Genomic DNA, 27,896 nt, shown 5'->3' on the forward strand with positions numbered 1-27,896 from the left:
TACCCATGGCAGCCATACATCGAACCACGAACCTTCGCCGAAAAAGCCAGGGAAAACGTATGCGGATGGCTTAGCTTTTACCAATGCGCAAGTCGGTTCAGTTACTGGAATGCAACCACGCAGCTTAACAACGTTGCCTTCTTCCTCATGGGAACCACCCGTCTGTGTGCCTAGAAAACCACGAGGAATGCATGACGAGGTGAGAAAAGTTCCTAGACGAAATCAGGAAGTGCTTCGGAGATCCAGCAGCTAAGAAGAGGCGTGGAAAGCAAACCCTAATGCAGTGAGCCCAAGTTCCCGGCGAAATCTGTATGACGTGCATCGAGGAAGTGCTGAAGTTGTGAAGGCCCTGCCCCCTAAGGTCAGAATCATAATCAGAATTCACTTCACTCCCAACACACTAGTTGTGGCCCCCCCCCTCCCCCCGACAAAAGGCTGTCGTAGACAGGTTGACGGGGCCTACGGGCCTAAAGAGAGCAATAGGCAGTGGATTTCACAAATTCGAACAATTGTAAATATATACTGTAATTATAAAGAAGAAACCAACTTGCTTGATACAGATACAGCATACATGGTGGACACTATCACAGAATGCATAAACGTTGCAGGAAATGTAGCAACCAGGACAAAAAAGAGGAAAAGTTCATCGCTTCATCAGGTAATCAAGCACCTCGGATTTAAACGTGCCGAGTGGGGCACTGAAATTAATGAGAGCATTTAAGATGTTGTATAGAGTTGCTACGCATTAATCCAGCCTAGATCAACCGTAATTTGTACGTGTACGCGACGCTCGTATTAGCCTGTTACGTATGCTATTAGCCTTACGTATGGGAATGTTCTGTATCGTTTGGAAGTTTATTTTTATATATATAAAAAGATAATGTATAATCGTATGGCATAGATGCTTTAAACAACTTAGGTTTAATGAATAGAGGACCAGTGGGTAATAAGATCACGTGTCCTTGAAAGTTCTGAAGGATGCTTAGTGCCTTCTTTTGGAGTCACTCCAGTTTGTAACAGTTGGTGGTCGTGGTAGTATGATAGTATGATGTAATATAAGATGTATGGTGTATGACAGTATGGTGTAATATGAAAGACGCGAGTAAAAATTGGCCTAATACGTTGCATTCTTTAGTCTAATTGGAATTAATTGTCCCAGTCTGTACTGGCAACCAACAGCTTTGTCTATTTCAATCGTGAGCTTATTAAAGTGCATTTTCCCGGACATTGTTTCTTCCAACGGAACCTCCCCCCCCCCTCCCCGAAATTTTTCAGATGCAGCACGCTGCAGGGCCATTTACGTAGTCCCAGCTCCACTCGACCTCACGTCTGTTATTCCGCAAGTGGTGCGCAAAGAGCTTGACCTACGTGAGGCGGCTTCCTTCTCGACTTCGCGAGTTCGAGAGCCCTTTTCTCGCTGCGATTTCGGCGAGAGGTCCATCACCGCCGCCTCCGCAGACGCCTACAAACTTCGCTCCTCGTTCAAGAGGGCCAAACCCTAATATGAACGCGCATCCGCGTTATCAGTTCCACCATGGTTACTCACCCAGACCCCGTGCAGTTTCTCAAGAGTGGGACGGCCGTGCCAGTTATCCTGCTACTGACAATTTGGGCCAGCGTTTCCTAGCCAGTGTTGACAGGCAACCACTGTCGGAGGAAGCTATCCTCGGCCCATGGCCTGACACTGCAATTTCAATGTGTGCAAATAAAGTGTTGTTGAAGCTTCTGCAGGACACCAAGTTGGACAAGCGGCTCTAGCAAGGCAACTGTCTCATATACATAACCACTCACCACTTCTCTTATGATCATCATCATCATCCATCCCAGTACTTTCACTCCCCTTCCCTCTTGCCCAGTGCAGAGTAGCAGACTAGAGTGCACTACCTCAGGTCGACCTCTTTGTTTTTCCTGCCAATAAGTTCTATTTTATATATTCGGCGCGTCCCGTGAGCGCCCAATCTGTTTCCAATGTGGTATTTGTAGTCACGTCGGAAGATTTTGCCCTCATCGTCGTCCTACGTCCCCGCCGTCGTATGAGCGACCGCGTACTTTTTATCAGCGTAGCAGACGGCACAGCTACGGGATACACTGGCCTTCTGACACCGATGGCACTACAAACCACCAGGCCAATTACTGTAGCGACTGACGAGATTCTGTGCGGAGCTTGACGCCTCCGCCATCACGCCAGCGCAGGTCTCCATCCCCGCGATGACGTCTCACGTCACTTCCGCAGGGAAGCTAGGCGACGCGATCAATAGAGGTGAGGTCGCCAGTCATCATCAGCTACACACCCTTATGCCTGTGCCAGTCACAATGTGTCATAACCACGACAGCCACCGTAGTCCTCCATAAAGAAAGCAACAAAATCCCAATAAGGAAAGGCGTCAGCCAGGGAGATACGATTTCTCCAATGCTCTGCACAGCGTGTTTAATGGAGGTATTCAGAGATCTGAATTGGGAAGAATTGGGGTAAAAGTTAATGGAGAATACCTTAGTAACTTGCAATTATTCGCTGATGACATTGCCTTGCTTAGTAACTCAGAGGACGAACTGCAATGCATGCTCACTGACCTGGAGAGGCAAAGCAGAAGGGTCGGTCTAAAAGTTAATCTGGAGAAAACTAAAGTAATCTTTAACAGTCTCGGAAGAGAACAGCAGTTTACGATAGGTAGCGAGGCACTGGAAGTGGTAAGGGAATACATCTACTTAGTTAGGGCAGGTGGTGACCGCGGATCCGGATCATGAGACTGAAATAATCAGAAAAATAAGAATGGGCTGGGGTGCGTTTGGCAGGCATTCTCAGATCATGAACAGCAGGTTGCCATTATCCCTCAAGAGAAAAGTGTATAACAGCTGTGTCTTACCAGTACTCACGTACGGGTCAGAAACTTGGAGGCTTACGAAAAGGGTCCTACTTAAATTGAGGACGACGCAACGAGCTATGGAAAGAAGAATGATAGGTGTAACGTTAAGGGATCAGATTGGGTGAGGGAACAAACGCGAGTTAATGACATCTTAGCTGAAATCAAGCAAAGGAAATGGGCATGGGCAGGACCTGTGATGAGGAGTGAAGATAACCGATGGTCATTAAGGGTTACGGACTGGATTCCAAGGGAAGGGAAGCGTAATAGAGGGCGGCAGAAAGTTAGGTGGGCGGATGAGATTAAGAAGTTTGCAGGGACAACATGGCCACAATTAGTACATGACCGGGGTAGTTGGCCAAGTATGGGAGAGTTCTTTGCCCTGCAGTGGGTGTAAGGAGGCTGATGATGATGATGATATTTATTTTTTTCATGTTTCTATGATTTCATTGTATGTTCGTAGCTGCCATATCTGTATTTCATTTTTTTCTTGCATTGTATATTGACACGTGTACTTATCTTTATCGGGCGACCATGTTCGGCCGCCTAACAAATGTTATCGCACAGCGCGGGAAGCGCCTGCATGTATCCGAAGTTTCTGGAAAGTTATCGATGCTTCTATCCGCTCTCTGTTGTCGCCGAACTTTGTTATCTGATTTCATCGCCTGACGCGAATGGTGTAGAACTTTGTGGAAGGCACGCGGGTCCGAACGATTAGTCTGGAACATTCGACGACTGCTCTATAAAAGCCGACGCTCTTGACCCGCTGATCAGATTTCCGACGATCGCCGACTGTGTTCGCCGCTTTCGTTGTGCTATAAGTGTAGCCTGTTTTGTGGGCACAAGTTCGCCCAATAAAAGTTAGTTTTGTCGTTCACAGTACTGCTACTGTGTTATTCAACGTCACGACCACGTGACATCTGGTGGAGGTGCTTGTGCGTTCATGTACCGAACGCCCCCGCAAAGCCGCGATCCAAGCCCGAAGCCCGAGGACAAAACCAACGTCGCCCAAGACCAGCGAGCTAGCCGCCGGCTGCAAGGACTGCCCCCAGAGCACGGACTCCTACCTGAGACGTGCAGGAAGATTGCCACCAAGTCCTCCCCAATGGCAGCCCCAGCATCCCCCGTCGTGCTGCAGCAGCCCAGGGAGCCTCCCACGTTCCGCGGTTCAACATTCGAGGACCCGGAAACCTGGCTCGAGACGTACGAGAGGGTCGCTGCATTTAACAGCTGGAACAGCGACGACAAACTGCGACATGTCTTCTTCGCATTGGAAGACGCTGCCAGGACGTGGTTCGAGAACAGAGAAGCCACGTTAACGACCTGGGAGCTTTTCCGAAGTGGCTTCTTGCAGACATTCACAAGCGTCGTACGCCGAGAACGAGCCCAAGCACTACTGGAAACCCGAGTGCAGCTGCCCAACGAGACCACCGCGATTTTTACAGAAGAAATGAGCCGCCTGTTCCGCCACGCCGACCCGGATATGGCCGAGGAAAAGAAAGTTCGCCTACTCATGCGTGGTGTGAAGGAGGAACTTTTCGCCGGGATGGTAAGAAGCCCACCGAAGACCGTCGAAGAGTTTCTTCGTGAGGCGACGAACATCGAGAAGACACTCGAAATGCGGAACCGGCAATTCAACCGCCGTACAAGCTCTACCCCCTACGCAGGAATTCAATCACTGGCCACGGACGATCTGCGCGAGACCATCAGGGCCATTGTGCGCGAAGAACTGCGCAAGGTCGTGCCTTCGTCGCAGCCTCAAGTGGCTTCGATCGCCGACATCGTAAAAGAAGAGGTGCATCGATCGCTTGGAGTTCCTGAGGTGCAACCAGAACCACCGCAGCCTCAGCCGCAAGCGATGAGCTACGCCGCCGTCGCCCGCCGTCAAGGTCCCTTTCCACTACCGCGCCAGGGCCCCGTAACGCCGCAGTTCCGTCGACCACCACCGCCGCCGCCAGCACGCCCACCCGTCGCCCAGCGCAGCTACCCGAGGAAGACTGACGTTTGGCGCGCTCCTGACCACCGCCCGCTCTGCTACCACTGCGGAGAGGCAGGTCACGTCTACCGACGATGCCCATACCGAGAGATGGGACTGCGAGGTTTCGCCGTTAACGCGCCGCGTCCACAGCTTGGAGAGCGCCCACGTGACATCGCCGACTACCTCGCCGCTACTCAATCGAGCTCTCGACGACCGTCGCGTTCGCCATCACCAGGCCGCTACCTGTCGCCGCAGCGCCGACCATACAGTGGCCCAGCCCGGGGCCGGTCAGCGAGCCCATATCCGGAAAACTAAAAGCAGCAACCGATGGAGGTGCGGTTGCTGTTCGTCGAACTGACGAAGATCCTCCGCCGCCGACGAAAGCGCCGAAGAAACCATCTCGACGACATAATGACGACGCGCCGCCGTCCCGAGGAAGTCAGGAAGCCAAGACTGCACCGACGAAAGACGACTTCACGACGCGACGTACTAGCTTCAATTCAACACGACGCAGCCGTGATCCGACGCCAAGACCCAACTGCAACGCAAGACAAAGAACCACCGACCTCGACGTGCTTCTAGACGGCCACGCAGTCACCGCCTTAATCGACACAGGCGCCGATTACTCAGTCATGAGTGGACACATCGCCGTCCAGATGAAGAAGGTTAAGACTGCATGGGAAGGCCCTCAAATTCGGACCGCTGGAGGACACCTGATTACGCCGACAGGAATGTGCACGGCAAGAATTACCATTCACGACCGGACTTACCCTGTCACCTTCGTTATCCTCCAACAGTGTTCACGAGACGTCATTCTCGGTATGGACTTCCTGGACCAACACGGCGCAATCATCAACCTGAAGTCGAAGTCAATAACGCTGTCGGAAGATAAAGCGATACCGCCGGAGAGCCCTCGTAGTCACCACGCCTTGAATGTGCTCGAAGACCAAGTGAGCATCCCGCCCCGCTCCAGCATTGTTATTTGGGTCGGCACCGAAATACCCGCTGACGTAGAAGGCGTCATCGAAGGCGACCAACGTCTACTGCTAGACCGTGAAATTTGCGTCGCAAGAGGGATCGCTCGACTGCATGGAGGGAAAACTGAAGTGTTGCTGACAAACTTCAGCCAGGAGTTCAAGCACCTCAACAAGGGCACGACGATCGCGTACATCGAGGAAATTCTGGAAACAAGTAATGCGTTTGTCCTCTCGGATTCCGCCGCATCTACCCCGACGACCATGGTTCCCGAACCAGACTACGACATTAATCCAAGTCTCCCAGTGATTAAGCAACAGCAGCTCAGAAGTCTGCTCCGACGATACAAAAGCTGCTTTTCGACGACATCGAGGATTCGACAAACACCAGTCGCCAAGCATCGCATAATCACCGAGGAGTACGCTCGACCACTCCGCCAAAGCCCTTACCGAGTTTCGCCGCGAGAACGCGAAGCTATAAGAGAACAAGTCGACGAAATGCTGCGCGACGACATCATCCAGCCATCGAAAAGCCCATGGGCATCCCCTGTTGTCCTGGTGAAGAAAAAGGACGGAACCCTACGTTTCTGCGTCGATTATCGTCGTCTGAACAAGATCACGAAGAAGGACGTATACCCCCTTCCACGGATAGACGACGCATTGGATCGGCTCTGCAACGCTAAGTACTTCTCCTCGATGGACCTCAAGTCTGGCTATTGGCAAATAGAAGTCGACGAAAGAGATCGCGAAAAGACCGCCTTCATCACCCCAGACGGCCTCTACGAGTTCAAGGTTATGCCATTTGGACTGTGCTCGGCGCCTGCAACGTTCCAGCGCGTGATGGACACGGTTTTAGCGGGATTGAAATGGCAGACCTGTCTCGTTTACTTGGATGACGTCGTTGTATTCGCCGGAAATTTCGACGATCACCTTAGGCGGCTTGCCACAGTACTAGAGGCCATCAAGTCATCAGGGCTCACTCTGAAGCCAGAAAAATGCCGCTTCGCTTACGACGAGCTTCTGTTCCTAGGCCACGTCATCAGTAAATCCGGAGTACGCCCCGACCCCCAGAAAACAGCTGCCATCGCAAAGTTCCCGCAGCCCACCGACAAGAAGGCAGTGCGTAGATTCCTTGGCATGTGTGCCTACTACAGGCGCTTTGTCAAGGACTTTTCACGCATCGCCGAGCCGTTGACACGTCTAACTAAATGTGATGTTGAGTTCAAGTGGGAAACGCCGCAGGCCGACGCATTTGAAGAACTCAAACAACGCATGCAGTCGCCGCCGGTACTTGCGCACTTCGACGAGTACGCCGATACAGAGATCCATACTGACGCCAGTAGCCTAGGCCTCGGTGCCGTTCTAGTCCAGAGGAGAAACGGAGTCGAACAGGTGATAGCTTACGCTAGCCGGTCGCTGTCAAAAGCGGAAGGCAACTATTCTACAACCGAAAAGGAATGCCTCGCCATCGTTTGGGCTACAGCTAAATTTCGCCCTTATCTTTATGGCAGGCCATTCAAAGTCGTCAGTGACCATCACGCGTTGTGTTGGCTAGCGAGTATAAAGGATCCTTCAGGACGACTGGCACGGTGGAGCCTCAGACTACAAGAATACGACATCACTGTAACCTACAAGTCAGGACGAAAACACTCCGATGCCGATTGCCTATCACGCGCCCCCATTGACCCGCCGCCGCAAGATGACGAAGATGACGCCTTCCTTGGCATGATAAGCGCGGAAGACTTCGCTGAACAGCAACGGGCAGACCCGGGGCTAAAAGGCCTGGTGGAATATTTGGAAGGGCACACCGACGTTGTCCCCAGGGCATTTAAGCGCGGATTATCTTCCTTCACGCTTCAAAACAATCTCCTCGTGAAGAAGAACTTTTCACCAGTCCGCGCCAACTACCTTCTTGTTGTCCCGTCAGGACTTCGTCTAGAAGTATTGCACGCCCTACATGACGATCCGACCGCTGGACACCTCGGTTTTTCCCGGACACTATCGAGGATACAAGAAAAGTATTATTGGCCGCGCCTGACCGCCGACGTCGCCCGTTATGTCAGAACATGCCGAGACTGTCAGCGACGCAAGACACCGCCGACAAGGCCAGCCGGATTACTACAGCCAATCGAGCCTCCTTGCCGACCATTCCAGCAGATCGGGATGGACTTGCTGGGACCCTTTCCGACGTCAACAACCGGAAATAAGTGGATCGTCGTGGCGACAGACTACCTCACCCGCTTCGCTGAAACTAAAGCACTGCCGAAAGGTAGCGCAGCCGAAGTGGCGAAATTCTTTGTCGAAAACATCCTGCTTCGACATGGCGCCCCAGAAGTCCTCATCACCGACAGAGGAACGGCCTTTACAGCGGAGCTCACCCAAGCCATTCTGAAATACAGTCAGACAAGGCACAGGAGAACCACGGCCTACCACCCGCAGACGAATGGTCTTACGGAGCGGCTGAATAAGACCCTCGCCGACATGCTAGCGATGTACGTCGACGTCGAACACAAGACCTGGGATGCCGTCCTGCCGTACGTAACATTCGCTTACAACACGGCGGTGCAAGAAACAACACAGATCACGCCGTTTAAGCTGGTTTACGGCAGGAACCCGACGACGACGCTCGACGCCATGCTGCCCCACGTCACTGACGAAGAGAATGTTGACGTCGCTAGCTATCTCCAGCGAGCCGAAGAAGCCCGACAGCTCGCCCGCCTACGGATCAAGAACCAACAGAAGACCGACAGCCGACACTACAACCTCCGACGACGCTTTGTTGAGTACCATCCCGGCGACCGTGTTTGGGTATGGACCCCGATACGCCGACGAGGACTAAGTGAGAAGCTACTGCGACGCTATTTCGGACCCTACAAGGTTATCCGACGTATTGGCGCACTGGACTATGAGGTCGTGCCAGACGGCATTTCGCATTCACAGCGGCGCCGCGCACGATCTGAAGTGGTCCACGTGGTGCGCCTTAAACCCTTTTACGGACGCTGACGAACTTCCTTATTTTGTTGTCTTCTTTGCTACGAGTGCTTTTCCTTATTACTTTCGTTTGTTTGCAGCATCGGGTCGATGCTTTTTAAGAGGGGGGTATTGACACGTGTACTTATCTTTATCGGGCGACCATGTTCGGCCGCCTAACAAATGTTATCGCACAGCGCGGGAAGCGCCTGCATGTATCCGAAGTTTCTGGAAAGTTATCGATGCTTCTATCCGCTCTCTGTTGTCGCCGAACTTTGTTATCTGATTTCATCGCCTGACGCGAATGGTGTAGAACTTTGTGGAAGGCACGCGGGTCCGAACGATTAGTCTGGAACATTCGACGACTGCTCTATAAAAGCCGACGCTCTTGACCCGCTGATCAGATTTCCGACGATCGCCGACTGTGTTCGCCGCTTTCGTTGTGCTATAAGTGTAGCCTGTTTTGTGGGCACAAATTCGCCCAATAAAAGTTAGTTTTGTCGTTCACAGTACTGCTACTGTGTTATTCAACGTCACGACCACGTGACAATATTATATTCACTATTTCTAGATAACCTGTGATGTAAACTCTTTCAAATTGTTATATTTAAATATATCACTTTGCCTGCTGTCTGTGTGGTCCCCAGATCCCCTCATGTTGTCTATGACAACTTTTTTGCCTGAAGGATCCTCAACATATTGTTGGAAATTGGAAACTGAGCTGAACAACGTCTCTGATATTAGGCCATTTTGACCCATTTGTACCAACTTAAGTTCGCACAGACGCGCACAGCATAGGTGCTGTGCTCACCCAACAGCAAAATGGAATCGAGCGCGTCATTTGCTTTGCCAGTCTCTTCTTCTCCCCTTCGGAGATCTATTTTCTATCAACGAGCGCGAGTGCCTCGCTCTTCTAGCGCGAGTGCCTCACTTTCTATCACCGAGCGCCAGTGCCTCGCCTCGGTCTTAATTGCATGTCAAATGCAATTGTCACTGAAAGACCCGACTGGCCAGCTTGGTCGCTGGGCACTCATACTTCAGGAGTATTCATTCGTCGTGATGCACAAGTCTGGCAATTTAAGTCTGGACGCGGACTGCTTGTCCCGTCATCCCGTCGATCTTCCTGACAACGACGAACAGGATGCCGATACTTGCGTACTGGGAATTTCTGACTTTCACGACATCGTTACCGAGCAGCGAAAGGACTACTTTCTCCGGTCTATCATTGAGCGCTTGACTTCAGGTGAACGAGATTGCTCAACCAGAGTGATTGCGCTACATGACGACATTCTGTTTCGGCGCAACATAATCTGTGATGGACCAGATTTACTGCTAGTTGTCTCGCGTCATCTCCGTTCTACTGTTCTTGCTGAGCTCAACGACGCACCCACTGCTGGACACCTTGGCACCTCCCGCACTTAGGACAGAGTTCGACGTCAGTTTTTTCTGACCGGGCCTTTACCATTATGTGCGACGTTACGTTGCGGCTTGCAACCCCTGCCAACGTCGAGAAAGGCTATGTGCACAACCTGCTGGCCACCTTCACCCAATCGATCTTCCCACGGAGCCTTTCTCCCTTGTCGGCATGGACTTTCTTGGCCCCTTCCCCAATTCCATAAAAGGAGACAAATGGATAACCATTGCCACAGACTATGCGACCAGCTATGCGACTTCACGTTCCCTGCCCACCAGCGGTGCTAGAGATGTAGCAGACTTCTTACTTCACGAGGTGATTCTTGACTTTGGCGGGCGAAGGCAGCTGCTGACAGGACATGGCCACTACTTCCTATCTAAATTTGTAGAAGACGCACATCTTTCCTGCTCCACCGAACACAAGCTGGCCACCGGATATCACTCACAAGCTAACGGACTGACTGAACGACTGAATGGCATCCTTGTTATCCATGTTCGGCTTACCTGACCATCTTGATTGGAACAGCACTTTGCCCTACGTGAGATTTGCATATAAAATTACACACCATGATAACACCGGTTTCTCACATTTCTGCCTCCTGTTCGGTCGCCATCGCAGTTTACGTTTTGACGCATTGCTACCGTCGGTGTCGTGAGATACTACGGAATACGCCCATGACGCCGATGGTCGGTCTCGCATGGCTCGCCAGATTGCCTGTGATCGACTTACTACAGCTAAGGCGCCACAAATGAGTCGCTACGACCGTCGCTACTGGAACCTCCGGTTATTTCTTTTGTGGGCTCCAAGTCGCCATGTTGGCCGGTCCGAAAAACTACTGTCACGATATCCAGGCCCTACGTAGTATTGAGACGATCCTAAATTACGAAATCACCCGTGTTGAAGACATGCCGTCCTCGTCCCAGCTAGGAATTGACGTCGTCCGCGTCAGCATTCTAACAAATGCCGGGACGGCGCTCCAGAAACCGGGAGCCATGTTACGGTAAATTTGGACAGGAGCCTGTGCGCAAGAGGGAGACGAAGAAGAAGTGGCTGACTGTCTCCTCGAGCTGTGACACTTGTACCAGCCTGCGCGATTAGCACTAACTTTCCCCTAAGTAAATAGCTGCACATAAATTGGTAAATCGGTCTTCCTCTTCTTAACAATATGTGAAAAGCAAAAAAAGCTTTACGCTAAACAAGGCCAACATCTTCATTTGCGGCATTCGTTTTTCGGAATAAATAAATTAAATTATGCGGAAATAAAATGCGGAATAAAATAATAAATGCGAAATAAATGCGAAATAAATGCGAAATAAAATAATAAATTATGCGGAAGTGCAAATCAGAAAAAGATAGCGGATCACACTTTTGGCTAGTACACGATAATATTGTCATTCACAAAGAAACATATATCCGGGAGGACGTCACAGCTTGCAGGTCAAACTGAGGAAAAAATGAAGCAAGCTGCCAGCGTTCTGTATGACAATGCGTAAATAATCTTCGAGACTCCACCGTGCATATTAACGCACGCAGCCTAGTGAATAAGACACTTGAATTTGCACATCTTTACTATTTCAATTCACACATTGTAGTAGTAACGGAAACATGGTTACGTCCAGAGATCAAGGACTGCGAGGTAATATCCCCTAGATTCGAAATCACTTGCAATGATCGAACCGCACGAAGCGGTACCATGGCCATCATTTCTGAGGAAGAGATTGAACTGCTCTTATTTGAGGGCAGCCCTGACAACGAGACTCTATGTTGCAAAACTACGCTGTGCTGTGCATTCTAGGCAAACGGAGCAGTTTACAGACTGCCAAATACTCTCATAGAGCTCCTACAATTATTGAAAAATTTTCTTAGTAAAAATGTCCCTGCTAATACGCGCCTGTCCAATCCGGGTGATTTTAACCTGGCAGGTCTACAATGGAACAAACATTGTGAAATTCTGATAGATATTGCGTTTCGAAACGACTTACCCAATTCGTAAGTGGCAAGGATTGGAACAACCTCACAATCTTTGTTGAAGCTGGTTTTCCGAAGAAGTAAGATCACTGATTACAACATTTCTGTTCACGATGGGCTGAGTGACCATAAACTCATTTTGCTGAGCGGGCAGGAGGCACTGCCTCCGAAGAACACGAACAGACAAAATATTCTAATAAATGACTTCTCTGGACCGGGTTATGTGAGTATTTTGGATTATTTAGAAATGTTGTAGAGTTTTGAAGGAGTAACTGACGTAAACACGCTGTGCAACCAGTGTGAAGAACAGTACGTACGATGTAGGCTGTGGAACCGCCCGACTGCCGGAACATGGACGAGCGTCTGCAAAATTATACGGAGATTGCCGAAAATTATCGGCTACGCAGGAGACTGGTGCCACCACCGGATAAAAGTCTAAACAATAGAGAGGCAGTCGCATGGCGGCGCCTGCAAGCTGGGAACTTCGTAAACCCGGTCTGGGCATACCATGTTATGCATGATAGAGAAAACGATGAGTGCAAACACTGTGGGGCGAGAGGGACCCTCGATCACATAATCTGGGAATGCGCTAGCTCACCAGGGGCTAAAGCAAATATAAATTGTAGAGAGGCCTGGGAAGCCCTGCTGCGGAGCGAGGACCCTACTCCACAGCAACACGCCATCCGCCTGGCGGAAGAAGCCGCGAAGAGTCAAGACCTCTTTGCTTGCTTCTAATCGCGGAGGTTCCGGCCCCCGTCCCCAAGGCCTGTATGCCGGGGACGGGGAGTAGGAGCCTCCTTATCCGGCGGTACAATAAAGTTGCTATCATCATCATCATCATCATCAACCAGTGTGAAGCTATTATATACTGCTGTGTTTAACATTAGGTTCTTAAACGACCAAAACTGTGAAGAAACGCAATTCTTAGATAAATCGAGAAATTATTCAGGTAAAGCGACAGCTAAAACACGGAAGAAAAAAACAAAGAAATGAAATCAAGTTGAAACATCCCATCTTTCGCAGGTGTTAAGCCATAAACTGAAGGTCACAAAAGAAAAGTATTATTGAGAGACACTTTGTGGTTAATGGAGGACTCCCCGCAGCGATCTTGGCGCCATCTTGCTCCATCAAACAAAATGTCCAACTGCATTGTTGACTCTGGAATTGTTATTACTAGCCATTTAGAAGCTGCTGATAAGTACAACCACTTGTTTATTATGTATTTGCTCCACCAGAGCTAATGGCCGAACATTTGAGTACGCCAGACGTTAGCACACCTTCTACCGTGCGAGATATTTGTTTTTCCGAAAAAGGAATCATTTCTATGCAGCTCGACATAAATCCGCAATATATCAGTTGGCTCACATAGCATCTTTAATGAATTTTTAAGACGGTAGGCATAATGGGTCTCAAAATACCTCCTAATATTATTTGAAGCACCTCCAGAACAACATAGTCTGCCGTATTATTGGTTGATAGCAAGAGTAGTGCCGTTCATAAATCTGGTCACAGACACCATGTTCAAAACTATAGACCAATATCGATAACCAGTACATGTCAAATTTTAGAACATAACCTGTGACAAAACTTGTTTGACCATTATGAAAGCTCTGATATCTTAAACGCGAATCAGCACGTTATTAGAAGGCGTTTCTCTACAGTCACACAGCTCGTTGAAGCAATACATGACTTTACAAAGCCGATAGAGGAACGAATCAAAGTAGACATCATGTCCTTAAACCTGTCGATAGCCTCTGACCTCGTTTCACACCTGCAACTCGTCACAAAATTCATGTCTGTATCGTGAGATGGCTAAAATCATACCTTACTAATAGAAAACAATTTGTCAAAGTTAAATACTCAATATCAGAATAACTTCCTGTCACTTCAGGAGTACCACAGGGCTCCGTGCTGAGCCCTGCCCTGTTTTTATGTTACAGTAATGATATAAGTTAAGGACTCGACAAAAGTGTTACGGTATGTTTATTCGCAGATGAATCGCCTAATGTATCCAAAATTTAACATCCTGAGGATCAGGTCCTATTAAATTCAGCTTTAAAATTGTCAGCCAGTTGTACAGGAAACGGCAGACGAATATAAATTGTGGGAAAACAGCATGTACAAGAATAAAAGTAAAAAACAAAAAAAGAATACTTTATTCTTTCATTATGAAATAGGGGGTAATATCATATCTCAATGTATTCACTTTAGATGGCTAGGCGTAACCGTATCATGGGAGCTGAGCTGTAAACCACATAGTAATAACTTGTTCACCTCAGCCGAAACAAAGCTTTGGTCTTTAACGTTGTCCTTGAAATGTACGTCCCATGCTAGAATACGCTAAACAACGATAAAAAGAATCAATTTAATCAAATAGAAACAATCTAAAGGAAGGCAGCAAGGTTTATTCTTTCGAAATACAGGACAACAGTTCCACTAATGGCTATGCTAACGACACTGAACGTATTGACACTATCGCAACGAGGAATGGCTGCAAAGTTAGTTTCTCCACTCTATGTACACAAATTACTTCAATTTAAACGCCGAGCTTTATATTAGAAGAAAGGTCATCACACGCAGTCACACAAAGTCACCCCGATCAAATTACACCTCTAACAGCGAGAGCACGCTTACATAAATATTGTTTTTCTTTTTTTACCCATTCGAAGCATAGAACGCGTTATCGCGTGAGAGTAACAATTGGTTATGCGAGCGAATTTGAAAAGTCTACATTGAATTACCCTGCGCCGCACGGTGACATTTAGACCCGCTCCGAATTGTTTTTATTTTATTCCCGTTCCGTACACCTTTATTCGAAACTTTGTCGTGTGCATAGTACATGTTTTGTGTAGATTACCCTTCTTTTTGTTCCCTTTCTTTTACCTTCTCTCATTTCCACTACTAGATCTGTATAATTATTCTTCATGATGTTTGAGGTACTAGTATGCACTGTGTATTTGTGCAGCGCTTGCATTTTCTTCTTTATGCTTCAATGCGTTCATGCTCGTAGCGTGCACAGCTCTAATCAAGTGTTAAGATATCCACCCTGTAACGGCCCCATCGGCCAGACGTATCAATAAATGAATAAAAATGAATAAAATAAATACTAGTCCACCTAATTTATAGTGGTTGACAGTTCGTATAACCTATGCATACGTATACTATGTATACCTATACTTTACGTATAGCCTATGCAAGGTTATACGTAAAGTAAGTAAAATAAGTAGACGCTCACCGCGCTCTACTTACTTTTCCAGAGTCAGCTAACTTAGGTTCACGTTTGTCGCGTCGAAACTATTCTATTCAGCATTCTGTAGCAGCGTGACCTTCAGTGACCGGCCCTACTGTGTGTTATCTGTACTGTGTTCTACTTTATTCTTTAGATTTCCTCTTGCCTTCCCTCCTTCTTATCTTCCATTTCTGTGTTGCTGTCACCTCCCTTCTGAAGAGTAGGCAGGCGCTGTGCCTCTTCCGGTGGCAGTTGCCAGCCTGCTCTTAGCTTTCCCTTTCCTGTTAATTGTATATGTGCTCAAAACGTGTTTGAACATAGTGATAGCCTGACAACTGTTTAATAAAGGCGGGTGAACAGTTACAGGCACATAGGAGACAGTAATGAATTATCTCTCTAGGAATAAGCATGTAGGGAACATTTGCTCTTTCCTCTTCGAAATGAGGCCGTCGTGTCAGGGATTCAATCCCGGAACTTCGGGCTTAGCCGACCAACACCGAAGCTACTACGCCAGCGCGGCCACTAGCGCTTTATGTGCTTGTTCTTACATGTCGTAGCTCGAGCTCTGCTGAATTAAACGGTTCTTTATAAGCGGTGAAGGGTGTTTTTCGTTCCCCGCGACCACTCGCCCTTCTTACTGGAGCTCCGCTCGGGTCGCCGCGTACCACCTATTGCCATGCTTGCTCAAGACAATGCGAGCACTTAAGTTATACCACCCCAGCAGGGGCGTAGCCAGGGGGGGGGGGGGGGGGCTTATGGGGCTTCAGCCCCTCCCGAAATTTTTTCGTGCTGTCCATGCACCGCCGACGAAAGCAACCCCCGGCGCCGGAAATCGTTCTGGATTTTGTCTAGAATGTCTTTTTGACTCTCGAAAGGCATTTAACCGCGAAGATAGCGGACTTGGGCTTGATTTCGCGGCAACGCCCATGCACAGAGAGTCACATAACGCCAAGCAGCCCCATCCGACCCCAAAGTTTCAAGGACGTTTTGATGGTGAGCGGGCTCGCCGCGGTATCTCGCTGAGGCCGCGGAATCTATGGAGTGCATGGATGTCAGTTCCGAAAATTTATGGGTATAAATCTCATAAACTCTTGATGTGAAAGGTGCATTGACATTTCCAAAGTTGTGCTTTAGATTTTCAATTCCGGAACTTTGTGGGTTTACTGTTGTTATAAACATTTAACGCCAAAGGTCCATTGACTTTTCTAAAGTCTTACATCGAAACACACAACGAGACAAGTCAAATCAACACACTAGCAGACAAGTTGACAAAGCACGCAGGGAGGTTCAGTGGGACGAAGCGTTGTGGTGGTTCATTCGTGCCGCCATGTCACATAAAAGAAATATCAAAATTTTTTTTAACCTGCGCCAAAACATCCATGTCAAAACACTCAAGCCAGCCAAGCTAACTACGTTCTTATTTATTTTTTCTACTTTGGCTTTTATTCGCGAGAACACATTGAGCCTCTTCAATTTTTCTTTGTTCTCGCTACCATAACCGCGGGCTGCCAGAGCCAGCCAGAGCGCATACGTGTTTCTCGCGTGGCCCCGACCACTGCACGGCGCACTTCGGTGCGCGTTCGATTTTCTCTGGCCGAGTGGATTTTCGCCTGGCAGAGTTTTGGACACTTTCTGGCTTGCAGAAGAGAAAAAGAAATAATGGTCGCTCGCCGCCATCACTGTGGGGACTCCACGGATTGCACCGCGTTCGCTTTTGCAGAACTTCTCCTGAAAGACTTGTCTCACCGGTGTAGGATACCGAGCAGTATGCGTATGGTTGGTTCTCAGTGGACCAAGCGTCTCATATTTTCTTCGATATTCCTTCCGTAGCTAAATTAAGTGCCCAAAGTAGGCATTCGATTGTGGCCAAGATACTTTCCTGTGCGTTTTTTCCTTTCGGTGCCCCCGCCCCACAGAAGGAAAAAAGAAGATACATTGTTGCGGCGCAGCGAATTGTCGCATGGTGAAAGTTCGATTTTGTTACTTCTTTTGTGGAAAGTAATGAGTCACGGGACGCTTCAGTTGCCAGATACTCTTATTATATTATTGCCATAGTAATTATATGGACACTCAAGGCGCATTCCTGCCGTCGCCGTCGCCCTCATGTTTCGTATAAAGTCCAAGGGTGATAAAAATCTTGACCGCGTGCCGCGTGCTGTATGTGCGAGTGAAAGCGTAGAGGGGGGGGGGGGGTGGAATGGCTGAGCCGACGATGGTGGCTCAGTCGTGTGTGCGCAAAGGAGAAAAGCGGGGGAGCAAGCGCGCCGGCTTCCATCGCGTGCGATACATCGGGGTGAGTGGATGGAATTGGGGCGGAATCTAGGATTCTGTGAATCTGAGATCGCGCAACATGTTTATTTGCCTTGTTTGGCGCATTATATACAGCGACTTTGTCTTAGATACGTAGATTTAATGGAGACTTATACGTATATTTAAATATCTTGTTACGAGGTTTCGTGTATAAGTCCAGTGAACTTTGTTTCCAGTCACACTTTTTGCCCTTTATTAAGCTCTATCTTGGCATTTGTATATCCCATTGTATCTTCGCATTTCTAATGCATGAGTGCGAGTCGCAATAATGGTCCGGTTCATTATCTGCGAGGCATGCGCGTAGCAGAGTGGCATCTCTCATTTACAAAAGTGGTACGCATGTGTGAGGATAAATGTTCTTTAATGGTCTCATACACTGGGTTTAACATGGTTGCCTAACATAATGGTCACCACAAAAGCTGAACAGCGTGGTGTCGCGAAGTTTTTAACAGCTAAAGGTGTTTCCCAAAAAGAAATTAATTGCCGTATGGCTGCCGTGTACGTTGAACATTGCATTTCATTGGCCACTGTAAAGCGTGGGAGCAAACGGTTCAAAGAAGAATGGGAAAGTTGCAAAGACATTCCAAGACCGGGCCAAAGCCATCGTGCAATCACCCCCCACACAATTTCAAAGGTTGATGAGCTGATGAAACAAGAATGAAGGATAAGCATCACTGAACTGGCAGACTGTGTGAAAATCAGTCACGGTTCGGTTCACGCCATAATTCATGAGCACCTCGGTTATCGGCTCTTGTGTGCGCAATGGATGCCCAAGATTTTGATCCACCGGCAGAAGACGTGGAAGTTTGGCGCTGCTTTGACTAATCTGCTCTGGTATTACAATGAGGATGACGATTTCTTGTTTGCTGTTGTGATCGGGGACGAACCATGGTGCCACTACTACGAGTCTGAAACACGACGGCAAAGCTTACACTGGAAACATTCGAATTTACCACGGCCAAAGAACGCAAAGCCGTCATTTTCGCCGGAAAGGTGTTGTTGACTTCTTTTTCGATCGTGAGGGGCCATTACTGATAGAATTTGCTCAATCTTGAGAGACCATCAATTCTTTCCGATATTGTGAAACGCCGGAACCACTGCGTGTCGCAATCAAGAACAAACTACGTGGAAAATTGACGAATTGGGTCATCTTGTTCCACGATAATGCCCGTCCCCACGTCGCTGATGTGGTTAATACAAAACTGGCAAAGTTCAAGTGAGAAACCCTGCAACATCCGCCATACAGCTCAGACCTGTCCCTTTGCGGCTTCCACATTTTGGGGCAACCGAAAAACAGCTCAACGGAACTAGATTCGTGCCCGACGGTGACATGAAATAGTCAGTTACAGACTTTTTGAAGCAGCAACCTAAGGAGTTTCATCAGACGGGAATCACGCGACTCGTTAGTCGATGGGGCAAATGTCTAATTTCTCATGAAGACTACTTTTTAATAAAGTACCCCGTTTGTCATATATTCGCATTGGCTCACACTCATTTGACTCGCCCTCGTATAGCTTTCAGAACTCCTCCTTTATATACGTGCTCTCTGTTGCGACTATAATTTCGGTGCAATTACTCACGATTCACAACCGGTGACAGCTGCTCCTGCGTAATACATTGGAACAAATGACAGCGTCATGGAGATTTTTCACTGGCCATTGCATATATACAAGAATGTAAACACGGTTCTTGAATGATTTAGTTTAATTAACATATTTGTCCTCAACTTGTTCATTTCATAGCCGTTTCATTTTTCATATCAGCGGCATGCGCTGCTTTCCTGGTTTCGAACTGACATAGTTTTAAAGTTCGTGTGATATTTTCTTTACTTATTAAATTGACAAAAACATGGAATCATTGATATCAGTCACTTTGGGCACGATTTTTAGCACTTACGAGAATATTCTTTTATGAAAAAATACACATTTTACTTGTTTGGACAGTGCGTAGCGTTCAAGAATTCGTTTACAGCATTTTTGACAATGGTTATGCAGTTATTATTCATGTATTTGATCCCTCGACAAATTGTTTAAGAGGAAGCTTTAGCTGGGGCCCAATCCGACGCGGCCTATTCAAATACATGTAAAACGTAGAAACGCTTTTCTGAGATAATCCTGCTAATCGCTTTTAATGAAAGTTGTTGCATTTGAGGGAGAAGGTAAATTATAGTGTCTGTTGGAAACGGAATTTTGATTTACGGCCTGAATTTTGTATAAAATAGTTTGAAAAATTTGAAATTTCGAAAAAATAGAAGCACGACGTTTACAAAATAATAGCTATGTACCAAGAACAGATATATCGGTACTGTAAACGGCAACTATTAGGAAAGTCAATGCGGACAAATTTGGTGTGTCAATTTGTATCTTGCGTGAATTGGTTACGTTGCGTACAAGGGTTCTGCAAAAGCCGTATTTCCATAATACTAATTTTTTTAGATTCATGTTTAACATAGCTATTTTGTCCGCTGTAGATGTACTATTAGATGCAATTCACAGAATTGTGCTATCATTTTTCATTGTTGAGCTGCGGAGTTTTAAACTTGATAGTTCCGTTTACTGAAAATTCGAAACCAACAGTCACTAGTATTTAAGTTTTTCTTTTAAATTCAACAAACATCGTCAAATTTGGTGCAGTTGTTGCGAGGGAAAACAAATTACCCTTCTACATGTATTTAAATAGCAGCACTCGTGCTAAAGCTTCCTCTTAAGGAGGAGGCCGAACTGCAACATGAGCCCCCCCCCGAACGAAATTTCTGGCTACGCCACTGCACCCCAGCATGGCCTTCCCCAGCTATCGTGGCCATCCACAAACGCCATCGTGACCCCCCAGTCTACCCTGATTTTGCGGGGAGATGACGTCAAGAATTGGCTCCAAAACTACAACTGGGCAAGCGACTTTAATAAGTGGGATAACTCACAGAACTTGCACAATGTCCCCTTCTACCTCACCGATGTCGTGAAAACCTGGTTCTGGAACCATCAGCCTGATCTCCCGACTGGGAAGCGTTCACGCACAACTTCGGCAGATCTTCAGCACTTCCGCTGTCCGCACTTAGGTTGCAAAGAAATTCGGTGAGCGTGTTCAGTTGCCCGGGGAAGCGCACACTTCCTACATTCAGGATGTGCTAGCATTGTGCAAACGTGTCAACGCAACCATGAGCCAGACCGACCGCATACGGTATATAATTAAAGGCGTATACACCATCGCCTTTAGCGAACTCGCCACACAAAATCCTGCCACCACCCAAGATGTAATAGCCACTTGCCAGCTCCTAAAGGAACTTCAATCTGTACGGCTATGCACAGACAACAGACATCCGTTTGTCTTCAGTAGCAGAATTGCTAACGATCATACGTGATATCGTTCGGCAGGAACTCCAAGGGCGGAGCTCATACTGTGCGCCAGAACCTGGTGATGCCCCTTCTCCGACCGGCTTACGCAAGATAATCAAGCAGGAGATCGCCTCTGCGTCGAGTCGAACGTGCTCCGACGGCCCCTACGCTCCACAGGTGCCAACACACGCCGACGTGGCGGCGCTCCCTCCGGTCACCGCGGCCCCTCTACAAATGGACCACAATGTCCCTGTGGCTTCGTTGTCGGCAACACTGCGTGTACAGCCTTACCGTTCCGCTCCGCTTCCTGCTCCACCCATTTGCTATTACTGTGGCTACCGCGGGCATATCTCCCGGTTCTGTCGACGGCGTCAACAGAATGAACAACGTGGTTATACATCCGAAGAGAGAACAGGCGTGCGTCCAGCAACGGGCTGCCAGAGAACCTGCTACCGCTTTTTCATTTCACCGATCACCCTCTCATTCGTACCCTACCAACACGCCTCTGAATTCTCGAGAATTTCACCGCAGGTCGCCTTCTCCACGTCGTCGTTCCGTATCACCTCTCCGACCTGCTTGTCATCTCTCCAACGCTCACTCGGTAAACTCTCCGATGCAGTTTGAGGAGGGGAAAGTGCCTCCATCAGACAGCCTACAATTCCTCCAGAGCGAGCATCGAACTCGTTGTCAGCGGTTCCAGAAGGTGTGCCCGTAGAAACTCCCATTGGCACAGGTGCCGCCATTTCGATTATTCCGGCAGACTTTTGTTCCCACCTCCGGAAAATAATGACGCCTTATTGCGGCCCGTCTCTTCGTGCAGTGACCAACGCCGTCCTTCGTCCCATTGCGCAATGTACAGTTCGAGTATTCATTGACAGATTCATCATATTGTTTTTACTGTGTTTTCCGAGTCTTCCATCGAAGTTATTTTAGGATGGTTTTTTTTTTGTCTTCCGCGTCCGCTGCTATCTCTTGTCGTGAGGGACTTGTACACCTGGGGCGCTATAACGTAAAGCTATTCCAAACTTTTTTGTTCCAATTCTGCAATCAGCAGTCCGCGATGGGCCAAAAACATTTTGGGACTACCCCCACGTCGCCTGTCTGTGACGCGACGTTACGAGAACCACGATAGCTCCCCATATGATATGACGTGTACCCACTTATTATGTATACAACAAAAGAACAATAGTTATTTCTGATTCGACGCCTTTTCGCCATTACAACTCGGCTATTGGTCAAAAGCTTTAGGGCTACACCCACTTCACCTGCCTGTCACACGACGTCACAAAATCGCGAAAGCTGGCCGCATCAGGGTGACGTGTACGCGTTAAAGATGCATTAATATGCTGAACAAAACTGAATGTTTTTCTGATAGCTGCAGGCTACCCTATTCCAAAATGAATAAAACATGGCCGCTGTCGTTCGCTCAGGCACTGGCTACTCGCACCTTCCGTAGAGAATGGGTTTATTTGCGTACAATAAAACTTTTTGTGTGGCCGCGTAGCGTTTTCGAGCACTTTCGGCACGTTTACAACCGCGGTTTGCCAACTTTTCTTTGCTGAGGATCCGCTTAAGCAGCATTCTCACCCTTCCGTTGCAGGCTGCCGTGATTTTCGACCAGCCACCGCAAGCTAAGTGAGGGAAAGCAGACCAACCGCACACACCGGCACCACCCTCTTCATCCGGTTATCGATTTTCAGTGCACTGGCTGAGGCCCATCGAAACCATCTCCACTTGAGCGTGCTCCTCGCCTCTTGTCAGCCAATTAGATTAGACAAGCCGCTCTGTGTAGTCAACGTTATTCGTTTTTAAAGCAAACAAAAATGACCTCCTATAAATGAGGAGAGCGTTTGATTTCTCTCTTCAGAGAACCCTGCGGGTCACCGCCCGATGTTTGCGTCGGCGCTTACGAAAATTTTACGTCAGGAGATTGGAATAAAAACATAATGGATAGGTTTACGTGATGCACTGTAGACGAAAATAAACCCACCTAGGAGTTTATAGCAGGTGATGTGCCGCAAACCTCCCCTCCTCGGATATTTACTCCGAGGTATGGAAGCAAAACAGCGCCATTCCCTCGTTTCACTCTGTTGGCTAGCTGCAGGGGGGATTAAGGCGACATGACGCGATTTTACTCCGTTTCAAAATCTTGTTCTCCTGTGAAAACTCCTACAAGGAGTTTTAGAAAACTCCCCTCCGCCGAAACAGGTTGGTCACGTGGCGCTTCCCATGTGGCTGCGCGCCTCGCCAGCGACCGGGCGCGTTCGGCGGAGTCGGCACTGCTGTTGGCTGACGGTCTGTTTACATCTGTGAAGTGTCGTTCCGTGACAGCGTTTCGTCACTTTGTTTCCCGTACTTCCTTCCAGAAAGTGTTATGCGCGTGACTGAAGCTCACTGTATCTCAGAGCTTCAAGTACGTTAGCTGTGATCACTTTGCTGACAACGACGAATGCAAGAGCAACATTTTCAAGTGCGGAAAAAGGCTTGGGTATACCTCGAAGCTGCTCACTGGCGCGTGATGTCGGCTGAGGGTCTGACTGTGTTTCGTGTTGCATGACCGTGGCTTGTGTTCTTCAGTATGTGAAATGCGACTTTTAAGTCTTTTTGGGTACATGCTGACAACGCCCGGTGTAATGTTTGAAAGGAACGCGTAGCAAAGGCAACAGCAGCCACTGTTCGAGCGACAACGTCCGTGCTAGTCGCACATGAATGGCGTACCCCATGTTCGTTGCGGTGCTGTGTTGCCATTAAGAAAGACCGGAGTGCAAGCAACTGTTTTTGTATCTGTGTACACATATCCTCGCCCAAGAAAAACGGTAAAACATAAGTATGTGTACGGTAAATAAAGATTCTTACTGACCGATGTGAATGGAATTGTTATCGCGCATAAGTTTTGGTCACGTCCTTGCTTCCAATATTGCTTTAACATTATGCTCTACCTCAGACACTGATTTAGAAGCATGCCTGCTGGCTCCAAGTTTCAGGATTCACTCGAACGATCAGCGACGTAGCTCCTTTTCACAACCGAGAATGATTGCTTGGAGGCTGAGCAAGTAGTGCGCTGTATAAAATGCATGTCTGCGCACTTTTCGGTGTTACGTCGGCTGCTGCGGGTCATGCTCACACGTACTAATTTCTTGCTACGCTACCACTATATCGCAAAAATTTAATTTTGCTGTGAAGCAGACGCACCTACACTTTTCTTGCCTACTGTAACTAACGCACTACTTTTTGGCAGCGAACGCCGGCAGTGTGCGAAGTCGCTTCAGCCCCCAAGGATGGCATGCTAATTTTTAAAATTTACGCTATTGACTTTTTCTCTCACTATTCTGAATTAACAGTTTTGTGTTGATTAAAGCATTCTGTTACTTTTAGAGAGGCAGATCTCGTATCAACGAGCATGTGAGTCATAATTCTGAAAACAGCACAGCTGCTCACTAGGCGGTTTCGAGGGACACAGTATCGTGGCTATATATACTGGCAGCGTTGCTTCTTGAGTATCGCGTGTACATCCGATGTCTTTCAAAGTTGTGCATTGGGCATTTTTGAAATGGTTATGTATGTCATGGTTTATGTGCTTTCATTGACTTGTTTCGTTGAATTTAACGCGGTATTGTGTGTATATTTCGAAATTTGAGGAGTAACCTCTACGTATGAATATCTTCACGCCAACTAACGCGGTCCCTTTTTTTATACTCCCGTTGCACTTCAAAAAACTCCATCCATGCCAAAGCAAAAAACACAAAATAGAAAAAAGAAACTCCCATGATTTCACGCAAAAATTCCGCTCACACGAAGTAAAAATTCTACTCCAATCATACGGAGCATAATAAACTCCCAACCGGGGGGTCGCTAGAGGACAAGCAAGATACTCCCACCTCGGAGATATTTACGTTTACAGTATAGGAACCCTGAATGCCACCGGTTACTCTCTTTCTGATTATGAAGAACGCAGGCGCCTCGTCACCTCTTCCGGTTATGTTCCTAAGCCATCAAGAGAAGAAATTACAAATGTCAATTCCAGTGACATTCGGGATGGCGACGTTCTCAGTCTTCCGTACGGTCATACGCTATCTGGAGGAACTCTTACTAGTCCTGGCCTTGTTAGCTTCTCTCATGGCTCTGCATTCCTCAGCGCGTTAAACCAAACTAGCGAACCTCGACTGCCACCCCGTAGATCAAGTGTCACTCGCGGTGTTGATACACAGCCTAATACAGTTGTTGCCCTTTCAACTGTGCTACCGGAGTCAACGACGTCGCCACTCACGGCCTCTTCCACTCCGCTGTCGGCAACCATAAGCCTTGACATGACCCCTGCCTAGAGTCGCGATCTGCTCGCACTATTAGAAAAACAACTTTCCTTGCTCGACATGAGTTCGCCAGCCCTCGGTATTACGGCTGCTGCAACTCATCGCATACACACTGACGGCTCCCGCATTGTTCAGCGGCGGCCATATCGCGTGTTTCATAAGAAGCGCGAAATAATCGAGCAAGATGTATCAGGCGTGTTTAGACGGAATATAATACGACGTTGCTCGAGCCCCTGGTCCTCTACAGTTGTTCTAGTGCAGAAGAAAGACGGTTCGGTGCGGTTTTGTGTCGATTACCGTGCCCTGAACAAAATCACGCGCAAGGATATTTACGCTTTGCCACGGATCGACGAAGCACTAGATTCGTTACAGGAGGCCGATTATTTGTCTGGTCTTGATCTTAGATCCGGCTACTGGCAAATACAGGTGTCATATTCCGACAAGGAGAAAACCACTTTGACCACCCCACATGGGCTATACGAGTTTAATGTCGTGCCCTTTTGGTTCTGCCATGCGTCTGCCACTTTCGAACGCGCGATAGATAATGTCCTGCGCGGTTTAAAATGGAAGACATGTCTTTACTATGTTGACGGCATCGTAGGGTTTTGAACCACGTTTCCAGAACACCTGCAGCATCTTGAACAAGTGCTAACCTGCCTCGCAAGCGCTGGGCTACAGCTCGACACGAAAAAATACACTTTCGCAGGAAAGACTATCAAAGTTCTTGGGCACTTAGTCAGCAAAGATGGCATTCGATTGGACCTGGAGAAACGTTCAGCCGTCCTTGAGTTTCCTTTTCCTCTGCGCCCAAAAGACCTGCGCAGTTTTCTCGGACTGGCTTCCTACTTCCGGCGCTTCACACGCAGCTTTGCTACGCCTGCGTTCCAGCTCCATCAACTCTTCTCGAATAACGAGCCCTTCGTTTGCTCCGCCGATTGTGAAAGTGCCGTTTTCACGCTTAAGCAGGTCTTGACGTGCGACCCGGTACTGTGGCGCTGTGACCAAAGCGCAGATGCTATCATTCACACCGACGCCAGCAGTCATGGTCTCGATACTGTTCTCCTGCATCGTGACACCACCCCGCGTGAACGAGTCGTTGCTTACGCCAGTCGGACACTGAGTGCTGCTGAGAAAAATTACACCATCACCGAAAAAGAGTGCCTTGCTGTTGCTTGCGAAGTGCAAAAGTTTCGGCCATTCCTCCACGGCCGTCCCCTTACGGTCGTCACCGACCATAACGCACTGTGCTGGCTATGGTCGCTAAATAACCTATCCGGTCGCCTTGGTTGCTGGGTGATCCGTTCACAGGAGTATGATTTCGATGTTACCTACAGGTCTGACAAGAGTCAAGGCGCAAATGCTCTATCTCGTTGCCCTTTGCGGAGCAATAATGACTCAGCATCACCTTATTGTACTGATCTACAGACCGAGTCCACTTCATTCCCCTTGTCCGTCTCAACGCTCGGCTGGCTGAAACCTAATCACCAATCTGTCTTTGTTTCGCACCAACGTGCCGAACTATTCTCGACCGCATGCAAGGCTCTGCTTCACCTCCGAACGCGTGACTCCGTCGACAACTTAAACACTTCAAGCTTCACGATGGCACTTTGCATCGCTATATTTATCACATCAGTGGCAACAAATGGGTACCAATCGTACCAGGTTTTCTGAAACATGCGGTGCATGAAGCCTTTCATGATGATCCGACGGCAGGTCACCTCGGATACTACAAGACATACGACAGAATACGAAGTCGGTACTCTTGACCAAGGCGCTTTTCTGCCGTAGCCAGGTACGTCGCATCGTGCGCTTTTTGTCAGCGCCCCAAATGACCTACGACTCCTCCTTCCAGTCTTATGCAACCTCTTCCTTGTCCCGATTCGCCTTTCGAGGTCGTCGGAATAGACTTGTACGGTCCTCTTCCGAAGACCTTCAATGGCAATCGCTGGATTGTTACGACCGTAGTCCATCTGACACGCTACGCCGAGACACCCTGTATACAATCTGGGAGTGCCGCTGAAGTCGCTGATTTCTTTCTGCGCAACATCCTCTTACGTCACGGAGCTCCGCGTGTTTTCCTCAGTGACCGCGGCATAGCCTTCCTCACGTCTCTTCTGACTGAAGTTCTGCGCGCCTCAAACACCGTTCACAAGACCATTTCGTGTTACCACCCACAGACCAACGGCTTGACAGAGCGTATTCATCGTACTCTATCGGATATCATTGCAATGCACATCAGCCCCGACCACACCAACGATGATGCAGTCATGCCATTTGTGACATTTGCTTACAATACGCCTGTACAAGACACTACCCGCTTTTCTCAATTTTACTGTGCCTATGGCCGTTCCCCTAGTTTTGTCTTGAACGTCTCGTTCCTTACGACTGCCGTGTCCTTAGCAATGCCCTCCTCAGAAAACTTTTGTCTCGCCTCAAAGACTGCCGTCGTCGAGCCCGCATTAACACCGACATTGCTCAGGAGGTGCGGAAGCATCGCTACGACTCGACTCACCGCGGGAGGGAATTAGTGTGAGCGCGACGCATGACTGA

The 27,896-nt window shown here is 48.3% G+C and overlaps 1 long non-coding RNA gene across 1 annotated transcript in view; it reads right to left on the reverse strand.

Annotated features, from left to right (window-relative positions):
• Positions 1–27,896, reverse strand: part of LOC126519310 (uncharacterized) — a 103,320-nt gene that overhangs the window by 67,274 nt on the left and 8,150 nt on the right. The window lies entirely within an intron of this gene.

This window comes from Dermacentor andersoni, chromosome 10 (genome assembly GCF_023375885.2).
Source record: "Dermacentor andersoni chromosome 10, qqDerAnde1_hic_scaffold, whole genome shotgun sequence".
Classification (NCBI taxonomy): Eukaryota; Metazoa; Arthropoda; class Arachnida; order Ixodida; family Ixodidae; genus Dermacentor; species Dermacentor andersoni.